The sequence below is a fragment of the Marmota flaviventris genome, chromosome 13, assembly GCF_047511675.1.
Source record: "Marmota flaviventris isolate mMarFla1 chromosome 13, mMarFla1.hap1, whole genome shotgun sequence".
Lineage (NCBI taxonomy): Eukaryota > Metazoa > Chordata > Mammalia > Rodentia > Sciuridae > Marmota > Marmota flaviventris.
The window spans coordinates 34181059-34201995 of record NC_092510.1 but is presented as its reverse complement, the minus strand read 5'-3'; the positions used below and the strand labels follow the sequence as shown (position 1 = coordinate 34201995).

General features: G+C 38.9%; 1 protein-coding gene across 1 annotated transcript in view; it reads left to right on the top strand.

Moving 5' to 3' along the window:
- Mamdc2 (MAM domain containing 2) overlaps positions 1–20937 on the top strand; it is a 168895-nt gene that overhangs the window by 115924 nt on the left and 32034 nt on the right. The window lies entirely within an intron of this gene.

The window sequence follows — 20937 nt, the reverse complement described above, 5'->3', positions numbered from 1 at the left end:
AGGCTCCCTAGGAAAAGCTTCAAACCTGGGAAAGTAGGAGAACCTTCTTCACAAATCTTCGTAGCCTGAACTTCTCTTAGTTATAACCACCTGGATAGAATCATACCTGTATCCATCGAGAACTTCTTGTTAAAGAAATGTTGTACATGGTGTTGGGGCTACAGCTCAGTGGTAGAGTGCCTGCCTTGCATCCATGAGGCACTGGGTACAATCTTCAGAACCACATAAAGATAAATAAATAAAGATATTGTGTCCATCTACAACTAAAAAATATTAAAAGATAAAAAGAAATGTTGTACATCATTCCTGTTACTGTGTTGCTTTGTTACTTTTAATCCATTGGATCATCCACCAGGGCATAATTAAATCTTTAAAATGATTAATCAGATCTCTAAAAATCCCTGCAAAATTATTTTCCATTACTAGACAAGAATGGTGTGGCAGGCTCCATGGCCTACTGACTTCTTTTTTCTTTCTCTCTTTTCTTTTCTTTTTTTTTTTTTTTTTTTTTTTTTTTTGGTGCTAGGGATTGAATCTAGGGCCTTGTGCATGCAAGGTGGCCTACTGATTTCTAAAGAGTTGAACAAATTTATAATACCAGAATAGAAGCGTACAAGTTTTTGCCTCAGTCTAACAGACACTGCTTGTTGTTATTTTGTGCTAATTAAATAGGTAGTATTATGGTAGGTATCCCCTGCTTAATTTCATATATGATTACCTGAATTAACTGAAATATTGGGTTCAGCTCTTCAGGCCAAAGAGGAAGCAAATTGGTGTTTCTGTGTAGTTATCACTTGTAACCTAGGCTCATGATTATTAAGCTTATTGCCTGGGCAATTCCAAATATGATCTCAATAGGAAATGTCATCTGACACTTGCAGCATTATTGAACTTCCTCTTTGATCTATTGGTCCTAGAGAAGTCTGGGTTTCTCTGTATCTTAGAGGGATCCCAAAGACTTAATTTGCCACAACCAATTATTTAACTTATTCAGAGAGTTATAGCAACACATACACATGCACATACATACATGAACAGGCATGTGCCAGATTCACATAATTAGGGATGCACCAGAAAGGATGAAATTTTTTTTATGTTCCACACTATTTTAATTAGCCTTTGCAATACTGTGACCAAAATACCAGATAAGAATAATTTAAGGGAGGGAAAGTTTATTTGGGGCTCATGATTTTAGACTCTCAAAGCACAGATGGCCAACTCTTTTCCTCTGGGCCTAAGGTGAGGCAGCACATCATGCGGGAAAGGCCCAACAGAGGAAATCTGCTCAGCTCATGATGTTGTGCTCGAATTCGGGACCCCCAAAAGACCACCAGAGACCAAGATCGATGTAAGCTGCAAAGAGGTGTTTATTGCAAGCTAGCTCGGTCCTCCACGCACACACAGCAACTGGTGACGCTGAGAGGCCCCGAGCCCAGGGTTTGCAGCAGTTTTATACATTCTTTGGAGGAGGCAGGGACCCCCACATACATCATAGCATCTCTTAGCAAATCATCACACACCTTGGGAAAATCATAAAACATGATTAGCATATCAAGTGTAGGGAAAGAATCTGGAAAGGATTATTGGTTAGTTCAAGGGGTTGACACACTTAAAATTGATTGGTTTAAACTGTGAGGGTGTCGCAAGTGGGGGTACGTGCCAAGCTGCAGGGCTTCTAGTTTAGATATTGGTCACCACACCTAGGTGGGGGCCATCTGGAATTTCAGATATTTCAATATCTTGGCCTATCTTAGGGGATCACCACCTGCAGCTTTTCCGAGAACTGTTTCCACAGAGCTTTTCTGTGGTATTTTCCTGACTTTAGGACTGCAGTAGGTCAGAGGTTAAGTTTCAGAGCAAAATGAGGTTCCAAGTAGAATGAGGTTGCTTAGGTCTTTCAATGACAGGGTCAGGAAGGAGGGGGGGGGGCCCTACAGGGAAGAACAAGCCCACCCCCCACTCCACACACACCCCCACTCTCCCCAACCCCTGTGATTCACCTTCTCCAGCTGCACCACCTACTACAGTTACCACCCAGTCATTCAAACTAGGATGGATTAGGTTACAACTCTCACAATCCTCTGAGCTCTCACAATCCAACCACTTTACCTCTGAACATTCCTGCATTGAACCACGAGCTTTGGGGTGACACTTCATATCCAAACCATAACAAAAACCTTGTTTTGCTGATTTTTTTAAAAAAAGGATATAATAAGTGTTTTGTTCATTTATTTGGCTTTCAGGTTTTCATTCATTTATCCATTCACTTATTTATTTCTTATTCAGGTACCATGTGTTGGGTATATGCTCAGTGCAAGGGATATAAAGAATAAGGTTCAGATTCTATCCTTGAGAAGGAGATCACAGATAATAGAAGATTAATATAAGCAACTAAATATAGTGCAGCTGTCACTGTCTCATGAAAGAACTGCACAGGAAAATAGAGGAATAGGTTGGATAATTGTTATAAAAAATAATGACAACTCTTAATTATAATGCACTAATAAATAATATTAAAAAATAATAATGATAACTAGAGACCCAGCTGAGCTAATGTTTGTAAGATTAAGGTTCAGACTTTGCTGGATTCTAACTCCTGCTCATCACCCTACTCCTCTCCCCCTACACTCTGTTGGCAAACACTTGGATTATTTAGGAATCTGCTCATTCCCTGCTCCTTCCTGACTCCCACGGAATTGGAGCAAACCTCCCAGTATATAAGGGTGTCCAGAAAATTTGTCCTTTTGTCTGCTCACAAGTCTCCAGCAACAGCACTCTTCCTCCCCAGAGACAGGGAGTGATGGATCCAGACCCAGTGGGGCAGGGAAGTTCTAAGAGCCCTGAGAAGGAGCTAGTCATGGATTCAGCTCCATGCACATGAGGAGAGGATACAATTCAATACCACAAACCTCTGGATACATGTCTGAGGGTGGCCTGTAGTTCTTTGTAGATCCCTGATAAAGAGTGAGAGAACCACTTGTCCCTGATAGAGGCATGTATTAAGTCAGGAGGAAACTAAGTCCACTAAAATCCACTTTAGTGTCCATCTACAACTAAAAAAGGTATTTTAAAACATATACAGGTGGAAATGAACATACAAAAACTATTTAAGACGAGAGCTGGGGTTGTGGATCAGTAGCAGAGCACTTGCTTCACACATGTGAGGCCCTGGGTTCGATGCTCAGCACCACATAAAAATAGGGAAACTAAATAAAGATATTGTGCCCATCTATAACTAAAAATTTTAAAAATATATTTTCTAAATAAGCTATTTAAGATGAGAGAGAAAATGAAAATTGAGAGTTTTCATCCCTACTCCCTATTGCTGTATTCAAACTCCAATTCCAGGTCTTGTTTTTCTCTTCTTGTTTTTTTTTTTCCCCTGATTTTCCACCTCCCTAGCTCTGTGTCTTGTTCTCTGCATTTAATCACCCTGAACAATCAGTTCCTGGAACATACTCAGCTCTTTCTAGCTTGAGTCGTTGCCCACACTGTTGCCTCTGCCTAGACTCTTCTTATTTATATCTCAGCTTAAACCTCAAATCTCAATTCCTCAGAGAATCTTTCTCTGACACCACTCCCGGGAACAGATAAGGGTTTCCTGTGCACCCTGTACTTCTCCTTCGTCCTCCTGAAGAAAACATAGACACAATGTCTCTGATTTCAAATCCTAATTCTACCACTTACTAGCTTTACAATCATAAATCAGCTTTCTTAATTTCTTTCTTCCTATTCCATCCAGAACCCAAAATCTAGTAAACTCCTGGCACACAGTTGATGCTCAATGGCTGTTATTGACTGCCACATTCTGACTTTTGAATAGGGCTTATGGACTCTCATTAAAACCCTCTGGGGAGCTCTTCAAGTGCTAATGCCCAAAATTTATCCCAAATGAAGGAAAGAAAACAAAGAGATGGAGATTAGCATGCAGGAATTCTGTGAGGCCATCCTCCTGGAATCACTACAGAAGGAAGGGAAAGGAAAGAAGCAGAACTAGGCAAAGCAGGCTTTGGACTTGTCAGTGGAGGTCTCAGCTGACCTACAGTGACTCTGAAGCTCTGTGCCCTTTCTCAGTTGTCCCTGGTTGAGCAGTCCTGTCTTCAGTGACATGCATCCGTCAGTCATTGGATGCTGGCTGCCACAGGAAAACAAAGGCATTACCTTGGACAAGACAGCACGCTTCAGGTGAGCACTTTCCAAAGAAGGCCCACATGTGGGGAGAGAGAATCCCGGTCTGGGAATCAGTATCTTACTAAATGCCTCCAGTTGATTGTTATATACAATGCAATAGCAAGAACTGTTGCTCTAGGGCTGGGGATGTGTCTCGAGTGGTAGTGCGCTCGCCTGGCATGCGTGCAGCCCGGGTTCGATCCTCAGCACCACATACAAACAAAGATGTTGTGTCCGCCGAGAACTGAAAAATGAATATTAAAAAAAAAAAAAAAATTCTCTCTCTCTCTTTAAAAAAAAAAAAAAAGAAGAACTGTTGCTCTAAATGACTAACCATGATAAAAACGGGAAAGGAAATAAGAAAGACTTTCAGACTTGTATTCAGCTAAGCTACACTGAAACCAGGCATGGCAGACCAGCAGGTTTCATAGTGGCTAAAGACCTAGGCAAGTGCGTGTACGTGGAGGGTTCTTGCCCAGGTTTCCACCCTGAAATGCTGAGAGACAGTCCTCTGAGCCCACGGCTAGGTGGCAACAGACTTGGGTAAGTGGTCTTCCTGCCCCTGGAAAGATAGAGACAGAGCTATGGTGTTTGTGTATACCACTTAATCTGGGAACCCCTTTCAAAGCCTAAAGATAAAAGTTTTCCAGAAATATGACACTATAACCTATGTCATATTTGATTGTTTCCCACATGTGGTTTCTGTCCACAGACAGAACATGTGTCTCCAAATATTCTTGCCATTAAGAAAGGAGTGTTAAATCATAGAGCACCTAAAATTAGCACAGGACAAATACTTGTCAGCTGTTACAGGTTATCTGGAAGCTTCTATTGGCTGTTCTCTGTGGTTTAGTAACTCAGTGCATATTTTAACTTATTCCAAACTATGACAGTTTAAGAGATTTTTCTGAGCATATTGAGCTTAGCATACATTTTGCAATAGCTGGAATTTATAACGACTGATTCTTAAATGAACTTTTTGGAACTTCTAGAGAGTTCCAGTTCAACTCAGGTCAGAACCAGGGAAAAAAAATGGCTCTTTATTAAGTATCTACTTTGAACCAAGCAGCAGTCTCTTGTTCTATCCTAAAACAATATGCTACAACACCATATTCCAAATTTACAGGTGAAAAAACGAGTTTCAACAAGTTAGTTTGATTATTCCTATTTCCTTAGCACTGTCTTCCTAATTCCAGACAAAGTCCTTAAGGAATATCCTTAAAATTCATCTCAGATGTGTCCCCTTTCTATTTCCTCAGTCATCCCCAAGACAAAACCACCACATTGCACCTGAACTCCTTGGAAATCCTCTCAGATGTTTTTTCTGCTTCTACCTAGTCCTTTCCTGTACTCCACATGGAGCAGCCAGAATCACATTCTTGAAACAAGAGTCAGATTGTGGCACTTCCTGCATGAAACTGTCCTAGGATCTTTACAATAGAAGTTTCTTCCATCACTGTGGCTTACAAGGCCTTGCACAATCTGGTCTCTGCCTTCGTTGCTGACTTCATCTCCCTCTCTCTGCCTATGATCAGAGAGGCACACAGTCCACACAGTCACACAGCCTTCTCTCTGTCCCCTGGATCGCAAAGCCTTTCTTTTGTCATAGCCTTGGCCTAGTCGTGGGCTGCTCATTCCCCAGCTATTTTCCAGTCAGGCCGGTTCACATCCTTCTGTGCCAGGCTAAGGGCTTCCTGTCAGAAAAGAACTTTTCTGACCACATGGCCTGTAACTTCCTTCTCTATCCTCAGATTATTCCTCATCATATTGCTTATGTATTTTATGCATAGCAGTTATCCCAGTCTGAAATTATCTAATTTGTTTACTTGTACATTTTCCATCTCTGGTATTTTATGACAATTTAACCTTCACGAGGACAAGGACCTTGTTAGACTCATTCATCTTGCATCCACACCATCTGGCACTGGGCCTGGTACAAAATAGATCATCAGAAAAATTCTGCTCAATACATTTTCTTTGATATATACCCACTCAATGAATGATCAAAGAAATGAATGAGTGAGCTTTCTAAGGTTGGTAAGTGGCACAGCAGTCAGCTCCAAAGCCTGCTCCTTGGTGCAAGGATCTTTGAGAGATCCAGGTCTCTCGCCAGGCCTAGGGAAGGCCTGTTCCTTTGCAGCTGGAGAAAACGATGCTCCCCAAACCCACCTTGTGGCATGGGCATGTTCTGTTATTGTATCTAATTCCCATAGCCTCCTGTAAAAGAAGTGAAGTATCTCTTTTTAGTGAGCTTGTTTCCTCGAATGCATGTAGACTAGTTCAAGGTCACCCAGCTTTCTACTAGAAAGAAATGCCCCCAATGGGGACCCAGCACACTTGTAACTATTGTGTGAAAAACCTTTCTGCCTGTGTTTTGTGTCCTTATCACCCCAATTCTAAAAGCCAGTCAAGTATGGTCCGTTAGAGCCCAGCTCAAAGGGAGTGCCTGCTTTCATGAGCACTATATTCTTCTCCCTGGTGGTGGTCACAGAGCTCTGCACAGCAAGGGCCAAGCCTGGGCAGAACTATAGAGAAGTCTGATCCTTCAGCCTCTCTCCCCTTTCTTGTCCCTCACTCCAGATGCCCACTTTTTACCTCATCTGAGCCTTCCCACGTGGTCTTCCATTCCACAAGTTTCTTTGCCTTTCTTTCCCCTGTCAATACTTACATAGGCCATTTAAAGGTCAACAGAATAATTAAATTAATAACTCCTTGCTATCTTCCTTAAATAGTCTAATTTTTAGCAAAAATTATAATATATAGTTCTATTTAAGGAATTATAGAAATGGTAAGAATTTCCCTTAGACCATTCTAGCAAAGAAGCTGTATGGACGGATTCGGTGTAATATTACCACAGCTGCCGAAAGTGGGGGCTTTTACTGAACTGTTTCCAACACTCCATTTGTTACCACAGCTACCAAAGAAGGAAAGCATTACTGCCCCTCTTAACAGATGTGAAAAGCTCAGGCAGAAAATTAAGAACTTTGTTCAACATCACATAGCTATTAAACGGCCAGGCTGAGGGAAAGGACCCAGGACTTCTTAACTCCAGAATCCATGCTTTTTATACAATGCTTAAAGGTCTCCAGGCTTTTCCTGGCTAATGCCAAAAGTGCAAAATCAGGTGAGAAGGGGAACTCAGCCATAATTCACAAGATCTATTAAAAAAATTAAAAAGAGAGCTTTCTTATTGACTCTGGTTGTTCTGTTATAGAAATAAGTTTGGTTCCTCAGAGGGATTAGAATTCAAGGTGGTTCAACACGGACTATGGAGAGCTGTGAGTTGGAGGGTTAGTTTAATGCTTGAGACTCTTGGCTGTGGGTTCTTTGCTATTTATGGCTTGATAATTTGGGCTAGGTAGGTGACTTTGTAATCTATGAGCCTATGTAACATTTGCCTTTCTTCCACATGTAAAATGAGCATGCTCGCAGTACCTACTTTGCAAGATTTGGGCAAAGATCAAATGAATTCACAGTGAAAGCCCTTGGCATATTACTTGGCACATCAGTAGCATTTATTAAATTTGGCTGAGTAGAGAGAGCGAGACTAAAGAATGATTTTCTGGGTCACAACATTTATTTAACACATGGATAATTCTGCACCCTGATATTTGCTATGAAGTTCTGTATTTTTTAAACTAAAAATCAGGAGGTCAGAGTTCAATCTTTTTTAGAAGCACTAGACTTTTTAAAGAAACAACAGCTTTTGCACAATCATGAACACCTACAACAACTTTTTTAACACTTAAGAAATTTTTTGCAAGGTGTAAATTGTGAAATCATTCTCTGGGGCTGTTTTCTCCAGCACTTTACTGAATAGAGGGTAGGTGATCCAGAGTTACCTTGAACTTGTTTATATACCAGAGAATAAAATGTTGAGAAAACAATTTACTCCAAAGTGCTTTTCCTAAAAGCCAAATGCCAGGAAAGACTACAGTGATTGTCAGAAATTCCATATGGATGAAGTACACATGGTTATGCCTTAAAATCCCCAGTTTAACACATTCTTGGTCATCACAGCACAAATGTTGGGTCCTGCAATACCTTCTGGCCTGCAGCCTGTTTTCCTTTCACAAAAGTCTTTCAGTTGCCTATTAATTAGAAGCCCAGGGAGGAACTCGATATCATTTTCATTAAATATTTCTTTGGGGGGGGGGAGTTAAACAGCCTGTAAATGAGACAATGACCAGGCATTCCATTTCTTCCAATCTGACTTAATGATCTGCTCTAAATTAAAATCTTCATAGTAAACCTGTCTAAAGTCACTTATGCATTTGGGAGAAAGCGCCATCTTGCCAGTCTGAAAAATATGAATACATATTTTTCACTGGGTGTGGAACCTATGTCAGCCTTTCTCTGGGTTTGTCCCATGGAACACACTTCCCTTGAGATGTTCCATTGAACAAGGGTTCTGTGATTACATAAGTTTGAGGAATTCAGTGACATAAATTCTTGATATGGTCTCCATTAAAGAATCTTGCTTAGCCTCTCAAGGTGGCAATTCCCTCAAAGCATATGATCCACAACCTTTGTCTTGCATAGTTCCTATTGATGTCACATTACACTACACTCAGAGCACTTACCATGTTATATTGAAACTGTCTGCTTACCTGCTTGTCTCCTTAAGTCAGACTGTAAGCTTCTGGAGAACAAGGATCTATGTCTTCTTTATTTCTTTATTTGTATATCCAGTGCTAACACAATTTCTGGAACAGGCTAGATATTCAATAAATAGTTAAGAAAGATAACTGTCAATGGATATGTATTAATAGCAAGGGAATTATTTTATTAAAAGAAGAGTAAAAGTGTATTAGTCAGTTTTGTGTCACTGTAACCTAAATGCCCAACAAGAACAACTTAGAGTTTATTTTGGCTCACAGTTTCAGAGGTCTTAGTCCATAGATGACCAACTTCATTGCTTTGGGTTGGGAAGGTGGAAGAACATGGCAGAGGACAGCAAGTAAGCTCTTGGGAGCAAGAAAGCAGAAGAAGCCAGGGACAAAATATGTAATTCCAAGGCATGCCCGCCCCCGACTGCCTCCTCCAGTCATGCCCCACCTGCCTATAGTTATCACTCAGTAATCCATTCAAATTATTAGTCCTTCAGATGGATTAATCCATTGATTTAGTTTACAGCTGTCATAATCTAATCATTTTACCACCTATATTAACACACAAACCTTTAGAGGATCACCTCATATCCAAACCATAATAGAAGATTAAATTTTCTCCACTGAATTAGAGAAATAAAACTTATTGGCTAGCTCCTGAGAAAAGTGTCCTCCAAAGAACTTAAGTGTAAATCCTTAAAATACAAATATCCTGTTAGAATGTATATAAAGACACACTCGTACATATATGCATGCTCTGGGAACTTTCACTATTTTTATTTACTAAAAACAAGATCTGTGACTCTTCTATTTGAAACAAGTTCCTATCCTTACATTGCACCATTTTCCTTTTCCTGAGGACCTCTATCAGGTGCTCCCAATTCTCCTGATTCCTTCCCTGCCCATCAACACAGTTTCCATTCTATGCTCGTGGTCAGTGTCATGCTTGCTTCCACTTCTTCTACCCATCCATACATCTTCCTGGCTTCATTCATCACCTTGGTCCTCCTACCCATGGGAACCCTCAGCTGCTGCTTTTGTCTTTGCCCCAGGCTTCTCAGCACACCTGGAGAAAGTAAGACTAACCACTGTCCCTTCTGTGCTGCTGGGAAAGCCTTTCATTCATCTTGTCTCCCATTGACTTTCTTGTTCTCCACCCTAGACATTCAGATCCATTTTGCATTTCACTCACAAGTTTTCAGCTTGACCCCAACCCTGTTGATTCTTAGGGTGTGACCTCATGGGCTTATCTCCCAGAAGGATGAAGACGTTCAACATGAACCCCTTTGGTTCTGTTCCTCTCTGAATCTTCACCTGCCACCTTCATTTCCTGATTAATCTGACAAACGGAGGTATAATCCTTACTCTTAGTCAAAACCAGTTTGCCCATCTCTACTTTTGATCTCACCCTCCTGCTTTCCCTGGGACTATATTTCATAAATTATTCCCTTTCTCTCAAATCATCAATCTCCATTAGTCACAGTGCCAACATATGTTGGCCTCCTGCACTCAACACAGATGAACAACAAGCCTTCCTTTCATCTCTGTACATTTAAGCTGCACCCTGTCCCATACCTTTTGCCTTCATACTTACTGAAATATGGAGTCAATTACTGTCTGCTCTGGTGCAGTTTCTCGTTTCTCAAATCCTCAGGCTCTGCCCTCTGCATTCCTCCTCCAATGCTCCTTCAAAGGGTTTATCAACCTCAAAGTATTTTTCATTGATCTTGCTTCAGGAACATGCCTGAAAAGATCCTACCTTTCTTTCAGGGTCTACCTCAAGAGCCCCTTCCTTGAAATCTTCTAAGTCATTGACTTGTGTTTACTTGGTTAGAATAAAATCTTTGTATTGAAAGAGGTCGGGAATAGAAAGCTTGGCTGTGAGTCTTGACTCTGGCCTTAACTATTTCTCCCTATGAAATAACAACATGTTTTAAGATGACCTCTAGTCTGTTCTTTTTTTTTTTTAATATTTATTTTTTAGTTTTCGGCGGACACAACATCTTTGTTTGTATGTCGTGCTGAGGATTGAACCCGGGCCACACGCATGCCAGGCGAGCGCGCTACCGCTTGAGCCATATCCCCAGCCCCAAGTCTGTCCTTATTATTTGGTTTTTAGTTATTATAATGACAGAAACTGTGTTTTAATAATGTGCGGCGATGCAGTTCTTATGAACAATAAAGAAATAGCTCTCTCCATTTCTTTATTTCCTCTTACAAAAATATTTCCTATTTTAGGGGGAAAACTAGCTGAAATTTAAGTCTGATTTGGATTTTAAAAATCTTCCTTTTAATTGTGCTCTTAAATAATGCCAATGTGAATGACTGTAAGGTACCTGGTGTTCTGAAAAATTTAAAGACAGCAGTTCAAAGTTTGCTTGAATTAAAGAGCAAGTCTAGAAAGTTGATGGAGAGATTTATTAATAGGTGGCTATTAAATAAAATATTCTGCTATAAAGGGATTGAAAAGCCAGAAAAAACAATGTGCAGAGAAGACACATGAGAGGAGATGAATTTCCTATCACACTTCACAGTGTCTGGGAACACTGGGGACTGGGAAGACTGCTCCAGGATATTTATGTCCCAAAATTATTAAAGCAGAGAGGCTCAGTACAAAACAGAAATAGCAAGATCATTAATTATTGACAGATAATCAACATATTATAAACCAGATCAGGGTGGTTCTGTATACTTAACAGGAAAATTATTCTGTTCAGTGGAATAAGTTTTAATGTCAAATTGAATATAAGTATGGAAAAGGAGCCTACCACTGAGTTATTCAAGCTAGACTCAGCAGCAGTGGTCAGTTCAGGAATTTCTGTTACCTTAAATATGAATGAGGCAGAGTTGAAATACTCTGATTTTGCTACGTTTCATTTCTTTTCAAGGATTTGTTGATGGCTTCTGTGTTTAGTGTCAACTTAGAGGAAAATTATAAGATTGATTAGCACAAACGGTAGTTGCAAACATATAGCTTATGTAAGCATAGTGTTCATTTCAGGGCATCTTTTTTTCATGACTTTCCTAAGTAATTAGTTTCATAGAATATTGCTGGTTTGGCACATTTGTCCTCCCAGTCCTGGAAAGAAAGAAATAGGTATTCTTTGTTCATAATTTTAACTAATAAGCTTAGTTAAGCAATAATTTATTCCAAGGTTTGTCTATAAACTTGAAAGTACTACTTCCCCTCCAGCTTCCAAATTTATATCCTATGGATGTTTTGCTGCTTATAACTGATGTGTTTTTAGGGAATCTTTTCCTAGGTTCTGAATGATGTAACATTATTTTCAGATCCTCCTGTTAATTCTCTAGGAATCCCCTGGTTTTTGTAGTTTGTTGTTGTTGTTGTTTTGTTTTAGCTCATAGATCAGGTACTTTCTTGCTGCCCTTTGTAGCTAAAAGCTCAATTCATGCAATTAGAAATTGACAAGTCACTAAAAAGGCTAGTTTCACCAGAGGGTACCTTTTTTATTTCCCAATAGATATCCCCATCTTTTTTTCCTTCTCTTATATATGTTTTTCTGAATATTTCTGTTCCATCTTTTCAGTACCCACCTCTACTGAAGTCTTTCTGCAGCTAGTCCACATCTCCCTCCACACAACTGATGAGCCATGAGCTTCTATTTTTCTGTTTAATATCAACTTATGTGTATATCCATATAATGCCTAAGAACTGGCTCTTTGTGGCTCTCCTGCTTCTTCTCAGTCTTTAAACCAAGACATTTGGTTGTACTTTCATTTCATTCTCCAAATAAGGACAGTCTCATAAATAAATCTGAAAGATAAATGTCAAACAGAAAAGAATATCTGCAACATATATAATGAACTCCTAATACATTTAATATTCATGTATAAATTTACTCTAAAAATATCAATAAACAACAAATAAACTAAGTAATGGGAAAATAATAGGATATATACAGACAAATCAGGAAAAAAAAAGAAACAACTGGAAAATAAATGCACAAATTTGGGGCTGGGGATTTGGCACAGTGGTAGAATATTTGCCTGGCATTCATGAGACCTCTGGCTTTGGTCCTCAGCACAAAACACAAACAAACCAAAAGCATGAATTTATCCAATTTTATTTATTTATTTATTTATTTGTTTATTTATTTATTTTTAGTTTTCAATGGACATTTATTTTATTTATTTATATGCGGTGCTGAAGATAGAACCCAGTGCCTTACACATGCTAGGCAAGTGCTCTACCACTGAGCCAAAACACCAGCCCCTCCAACCTCATTTTTTAAAATAATAAATAACAATTGTTTATCAACTGGATAAAAATATTTTAAAAAATATAATACCCTAGAGTGTGAAGCTTATATTAATAGCTATATTTATACTTTATTCTGTTTGTTTTGTTGGATTTATCAGTAAAACATAAATCTTTAACTTTAGAAAGAAAACATAGGGGCAGGGAATGTAGCTCAGTAGTAGAGGCCTTTCCTATCATTTGAAGGGCCCTGAATTCAATCACTAACACCACCAAAAAATAAAAAAAGAAAAGAAAATACATACACATGCATATATATATTTACATGTATATGCATTTATATATGTGCATATATACATATTTGTATATGTTAAAAGTAAATCATTCACTTTAGACCCAAATACATACACACATATATAAACATATGTACACATAAATATATATTTGGGGGATAAAAGTGAATGATTTTGTAAAATTAATAAATCAAACATTTATATGAAATTACATGTATATATATAAAATATATCATGTATGTATATACACATATACATGTATGAATGACATTTATAAATGCATATATATGTATATAGGCCTATATGCATATATATATATATATATATATATATATATATATATATATACACACACACATGTATATGTAAATACCATTACATTACCTGGAAAGATGAGGATGCAAAGAAATAAGGATTTTCATATGCTATGGTATGAGGGTAAATTGATTCAATGTTTCAATTATAATTAAATTATATATTTTTTTTAATATTTATTTTTTAGTTTTTTAGGTGGACACAATATCTTTATTTTATTTTTATGTGGTGCTGAGAATTGAACCCAGTGCCTCACGCATGCTAGGTGAGCACGATACCACTTGAGCCACATCCCCAGCCCCAAATTACATATATTTTAAAAAGCTCCCAAATATGCATGCCTTTTCACATAACCATTCTAGTCTAGGGATTTATCATCGAGAAATAATTATAGTCATGCACAGAGATTTAGCAACAACGTTCATCCCAGTAATGTTCCTCTGTAATACTGAGCAGTGGAAACTACCCAATTCTCTATCGCTAGGGTAGGAGTGAGAAGTTGTGGTGTGGCTGAAAAGGGGTTAGAGTTATGTGAGATTTTACCCACAGCTCTTCATCAAGTCAGATCTACACTTTGCCTTTGCAGTTGCTGAAAATCTGGCCAATAGTTGTGTCTACGTCTCAGACATAAGTTGAGCAAAGTCAGTGTTCCTCCTTAGATATTTGCAGGGAACTGCTAAAAGTATCTGCTGTCTTCTTCTGACCTGGGAGATATTCATCTGGAGAAGAGTGAGCCCTTAGGGTTAAGACAAAGACTTAGATTTTTCCCTTTTTACTCTTTATTGATTGCATTCTGCATCTTTTCTGGTAGGTGTGACATTTTTATGTTCTCCTTCCAAGGGAGCCATAATGATAACTCCATGCTATGATGTCCACCCTTGGACATGATAATTAAGTTAGCCATTGCATTACATTACATTACATTGGTCAAGGAACTGTTTGGAAGGAAGCAAAAGAACTGACCAAAGAGGGTGGGCCAGAGAAAAGCCCCATTGTATATGCACCTCAGCACTGTCCTTTTCACACAAAATCATGGGCCACCTGGAGTCCTTGAAGGAGTCATCAAATGACCACTTGCCCCCTGAGGAGTGTACATAAAAAACAGGATGACATTCACACCTATTTTCCTTCAGTGATGAAAGGTTTATGGCATAATTATATACAATAATGTCCTTATTTCCAGGGTATGGAATTAGATTCTAAAACACTAAAAATAATGCCATCTCTCTTTGCCTTATGATGTGCATTGTTCCAGTGACTCTTTAAGATTACTTTCTATTTGGATCTTTAACATTAATTGTGTGGGATTAACCATCTGTGACCCCTGATGAAAAGAACATGAACTTTGGGGTCAGACTTTGCTCCCAAAATAAACTACTAGGAGGGAATAGAGTACAAGTGAAAATGAGGTCTAAGTGTAGATGCAGGAAGTTAGGGAATTCTTTCCTAAAGGGCTAATTTTCCGTGCAGATTGGGGAGATAATGTCATCTGCCAAGAAAGAAGGACATCTCTGAGGTGAGGGAAGAGCAGCTGGGGAGAAGATGAGATGTTGCTGCTGGTTCCATGTTACTCAGTCCTGAAATTTAGCTTTGATCTCCATAAGATTTGGGCTCCTGTGCTGGGTTACTGATGTAGGGATAGAAAAGTGAGATACCTTTCCTCCCCATCATGAGGGTTCATGACATCACTTCAGTTACCAAAGATGAGTATAACTAATTAAAACAAATTTTTAAAAATTATTTAAAAATGGGTTAACAAGAGAAAAGCACAACAAATTCATTTAATCAAAATTTTACATGACACAGGGACCTTCAGAAATTAAAACCCAAAGACCCAGAGGAAACTATGTAAGGTTCGCTGAAGCATGGACAGCCATGTAAAAATTTGACTGGATAAAAAGGATATGACCTAAGGGTAATAGGCTAAGGTGGGGAGGCAGCAAGCCCAGTCCAGATTCTTCTTGGTCTTTTTATTATACTATTTCTTCCTCCCAGGTATGGGGAAGGACCTCTTCTGAAATAAGGTTCTTAATAATCTACTAACTGACAAGGTACATCAGAGAATTTCTTTATGGACAACTCCAAAACAGAAAGGGTGGGAATGTTAGAGAGGAATATATCTATGTTTTATAGGTAGCTTTATGAGAGAGGTGTTTAAGTTTCTATGACCACCCTCTTTTGCAGAAGAGGAATTCTAGTTTCCATGGCTTGCTTTGAGGAGAAGAGAGAACAGGAAACAGGACAGAAGGACAGAGAAAGACTTTACCTCTGAGTCTCTTCCATTGCCCTTCAGTTCAAAGTACTCAAGTGTACCAAAACACCATATTTTGGGGTATTATTTCCTGAGCCATCTCTGAAAACTTAATACATGGATGTTTGGCAAAACAAAACTGCTTGTAAGCACAGTTTCATTGCTACTCAAAAGCAATTTCAAGATAATGACTTTTATTTTCAAATACTTTTTTTTTTTTTTTGGAAGGGGGAGTACCAGGGATTGAACTCGGTGGCACTTGACCACTGAGTAACATTCCCAGCCCTATTTTGTATTTTATTTAGAAACAGGGTCTCACTGAGTTGCTTAGCGCCTCACTTTTGCTGAGGCTGGCTTTGAACTCAAGATCCTCCTGCCTCAGCCTCCCAAGCCACTGGGAGTACAGGCCTGTGCCATGGCACTGGGCTTAAAATACTAATTTTTAAAATCATATTTTAAAATATTTAAAGTTAAAAAGAAAAGAATACATAATTCTACTGTCAGTTATCAAACAGTTAAATGAATATACTTATATTATATAGCATATCCTGCATTTGTGTCTGTAGCATCTTAATGAAGGGCTCTGGAATTTTACTCCCAAGGAAGGGAGGGAGGGAAATAGGAAGGAAGGAGGAGGGGAAGGGAAGTGGGGAGAGAGAAATAAGAGAGAAAGAGAGAGGGGAGGGAGAAGGAGGGAGGAAGGGAGGAAAGAAGGAAGGAGGAGAGGGAGGGAGGAAGTGAGGGAGGGAGGGAGGAAGGGAGGAAGGAAGGAAGGAGGAGAGGGAGGGAGGAAGTGAGGGAGGGAGGGAGGAAGGGAGGAAGGAAGGAAGGAAGGAAGGAAGATGAACTAGGCAGTATAATCAAATATCTCTTCAGGGATCAGGAAGAAATGTGGTGTTTCGTGGCTGAGTGTGCAGGTTGCTTCATATGAGCCTATATGTCAGACTCTCATGCTTTTTCCTCACTCTAAAATCGACTGATTCTGAGATCTTTTCTAGAACTTCCCCTCCCCTTAAAATGTTCAAAAGATCTAAAAATAATGCAGACTTCTGATTCCAATGAGTTGACAGATTTGGATATTTACCACCCAAATAGCAAGGGAAAAAATTGACTGCAAGCCTGTGTTCTACCACAGCATGCCCTCTACCCCAGAACTGAAGGCTCCTAAGTTGAAAGACTTTGACACTTAGAAGAGCTGGAAGCTGATCAATCTTTGTTGCTTGTCAAGCTAAAAGTTGAATTAAATCAGATGATCTTTAAAAAAGAAAAGGAAAAAATGAAACAGATGGGTCATTTAAGAAAAAAAGTGTTGGTCAGCTAAAGGCTTATTGAAAAACACATGGTCATTCTGTCTTTTGTGGGATATGCAAACCAAATATAGCATCTGCAAGAGGCATGCTGTTACAATTTCACAACTATTCCTCAAACTTGGCCAGGTTCTAAGAATGTATTAAAATCTCTCTTATTTTCTAGATAAAACTCCACTCAGCCTGTCTTTGAGGATTTGTGAAAATTCAATGCTTTCTGCCAAGTATCTTCATTTTGGAATTTCTTGTATTGTTTTGCTCTGTGCTTTTGTATTTTTAAAATTCTATTATAACTTATTAACAGTTAAATGAATGCAATTATATTATATAGCATATCCTGCACTTGTGTCCATAGCACTTAATGAAGGGTTCACGGACTATATTATAGTCATTTTGTGAATAAATATTACACTGATTCTCTAGTTTCCATATCCCAACTTATCTGTACAAACAATTTAAAAGGATCTTAGCCTCATCAGAAGAAAAGTACAATTTAACCTAGAATCTAACCATCTGGTAAATCATTCAGGTCCACAGCCGATAACAAGAACTGAATTAGGTTCACTTAATGAACATGGGTAATTTATGGTATCATTGGCATAGGACTGAAATGTTTCTATCTGAAGATAGAAAACCATTTATTGAAACTGTCATTCACATGCTAATTATAGGCCTAAACGCGTCTGTTATTCAATTGGTTTAGTTGGTGGTGGATTCACCCAACAGCCTAGCCCTCTATATCTATAAAGCAATCCATGGAAACTACTTTAAAAGGCAGTGGAAAACCAGTTAATTCTGACACTGTTCAGCAGCTCAGTACAAATAATCCTTTTAGACTACATAACAGAGGCTTCATCTTATTATATTCCACAGCACCCTGAAGAGCTTGATCTCCTCCTGCCCCTGGCAAAGTCCTATTCATTGTGTTGAGTAGCTCTTAAACTATGACACCTCATAAAGTAAAAATCAGTAAACTTAATTATTTTAAAACTCAACCTAAGCCTGGTGTGGTAGTGCATGCCTCTAATTCTAGTGACTTGGGAGGCTGAGACAAGAGGATCACAAGTTTGAGGCCTGCCGGGGCAAATTTAGTGAAAGTCTGTCTCCAAATATAAAAATAGAAAGGACTTTGGATGTAGCTCAGTGGTAGCACTTGCCTAGCATGCATGAAGCCCTGGGTAGATGACTAGTATTGCCAAAAAAAAAAGAGAGAGAGAAAAGAAAACAAAAAAAAAATCCAATTTGGTTTGAGAAGATGAATTCATGACAAATCTGTTTTTCTACTTTTTTTTTCCTGGTTTCTTTAACCCAGAACCTTTCTGGACTTTCACTGGTATAGGGACATCTGGTCTATTTGGCTAACACAGCCTTATGGCTAGGTTTCCAAACAGACCCTCTCCTCACCTAACCATCCAAAAAGAGTTAAAATTATTAAATACTGCAATGAAAGTCGGCTGAGCTACCCCATAGGTCATGATGTTGTTTTTATAGAGTAGATCATTATTTTTTGAAAGGGAGAAATATGAAAACAAAGGGGTGATTCTATTGCCCTTTGACAATTACAATTTTCAGGAGCAGGAAATTGGAATAGCAAAGCCCTAAGATCTAAGGATGATTATTCAGTTTGAGTATGATCCATCTGCCTTGCCTTCCTGTTTCTTTACCTTTTGTCTCTAGGACTTGAGGATGTCTCATTGCTTATTGGAACTACCACCTGGTGATATGCAGCAGAGGAAAAAAATATCTCAACGTAGTGCATTTTTAAAATATAAAAAACTATCTTGTTCTGAGCACAGAGAATAAATAGGTTGAAATCGACAGTGAATCCAAAAATGAGGTAACAGACCTGAAGTGCCTTAGCACAGAGACTGCATATTCTGGGAATTTAGTTAAGTGGGGTTTCATAATCCACACAACAGTTTATACTGCTCCACCAGAGGTTCTCAGCCAGGGAGAGTTTGCCCTCCAAGTGACAAATGGTGACAATGTCTGGAGACTTTCCTAATTGCCATGACTTGGGATCTACAATATATAACCATGAAAGGTCCAGTTCCCCTGCTGCCCAATGAAGCCAATGACTCAGGAGAAAGACTTATGGGAGAAGAGAGAGCTTTAGCAGGAGGAAGATGAAGGGCTATCATACAAATTCCATCTTGCCAGGAGTTGCAGGCACAAAAATCTTATCTGGGGTTTCTCATTTTAGCTATAGCCAGTTTAGCTATGACCAATTAATGGTCATTAATTCTTATGGTAATCAATCCTATTGATGTGGTTTCCATGTTGTCCACAGGTCACTAAGCATTCCTGTTTCCTGTAAAACTCAAAGAAAGATGAGTGATTAGCAGGTTGTATGATTGGTATTGTTCTTTTGATGTTTTCCCTTATTTTCTTTTCATGCAAAACTGAGTTTATTGGTTAATCATTTGGGGAGCAAGGCCTGGGGCAGTGAGGCAAAACAGAATAGTGAAAGTGTCACCAGGGATGGTCAGAGAAGGTCCCAGGGAGGGGGACCTCAACTCAGGACAATGAGGTCCTTGACAAACAGCATACAAAAAGAATTTCTAGATGTATCAGATATTAAGGTACAGAGATTTATTTAGGAAAGCAAGAGGTACATATTTCAAGGAAGAATGTGGTCATCCTGAACGGGAGAGATGCTTTTGATTTCTCAGGCTTGTCTTATAAAGGAAACTTGGCAAGGGGTGGGCATGGGCATGTATGTGGGGATGACATCAGTGTGGTGATCACAAGATGGTTATGGTGTTCTGGCAGTTCTCAGGATCCTTAGGCTGACATCTTCTCCATTATCTGATCAATAGATAAAACATTGGGAAAGTACTTTATATTACAGATTTCTGGGAAAATACCATACGTTACAGGTTTCATACTCCCTTTGTTCAATCTATTCTGAAAGCACATGTATTAGTGGGCTAATTAACAGTGCACAGGGAAATTTTGAAACGTGGGTAAAATTTCAATAACTTTAACGCTATGAGTAAAGATGTGTAGATTTCCCAGAAATGTGGGATTGACCAACCTGGGAGAGAGAATAGGCTTGGGGAGTGAAGTTGTGAGGAATTTTAGCACAATGCTTTCAGATTAAAGGTATATTGTCCTTGTCCTTCTTTTTGTCTCCTTTCTACCTTCATTTTATTCTTTCTAGCCAACCTCTCTAGGAGTGAGTTCTTCCATTCATCAGCTTCAGGTCAAGGCCAGGGATGCTGCTAAATATTCCACAATATATAGGGCATCCCACAGAGAAGAATTATCTGGCCCCCCAAAATTAATCATGCTGCGATTGAAATACCTGTTGTGGCTAAAAGAGGATATACAATATGTATTTTTAATACAATAAATAGTAAATTAAGTTGGGCACAGTGGCACACACATGTAATTCCAGCTATTCAGGAGGCTGAAGCAGGAAGATCCAAAGTTCAAGGCCAGCCTGGGCAAATTAGTAAGACCCTATCTCAAAATAAAATAATAAAAAGGCTGCATATGGAATTCAGGCTTAGCATGTGTGAAACCCTGCGCCACGTAATACTGGTGATCCTTATCTGACTTTATTATTTGCAAAATAGTCATATAGCTGGGCTGGGGCTGTAGCTCAGTGGCAGAGCACTTGCCTAGCATGTGTGAGGCACTAGGTTCGAGCCTCAGCACCAAATAAAAATAAACAAACTAAAGCCATTCTGTCCATATACAACTACAAAATATTTGAAAAAAGTAGTCATATAGCTCTTCAGCTACTGCTTATTTGTGTATACAAAGT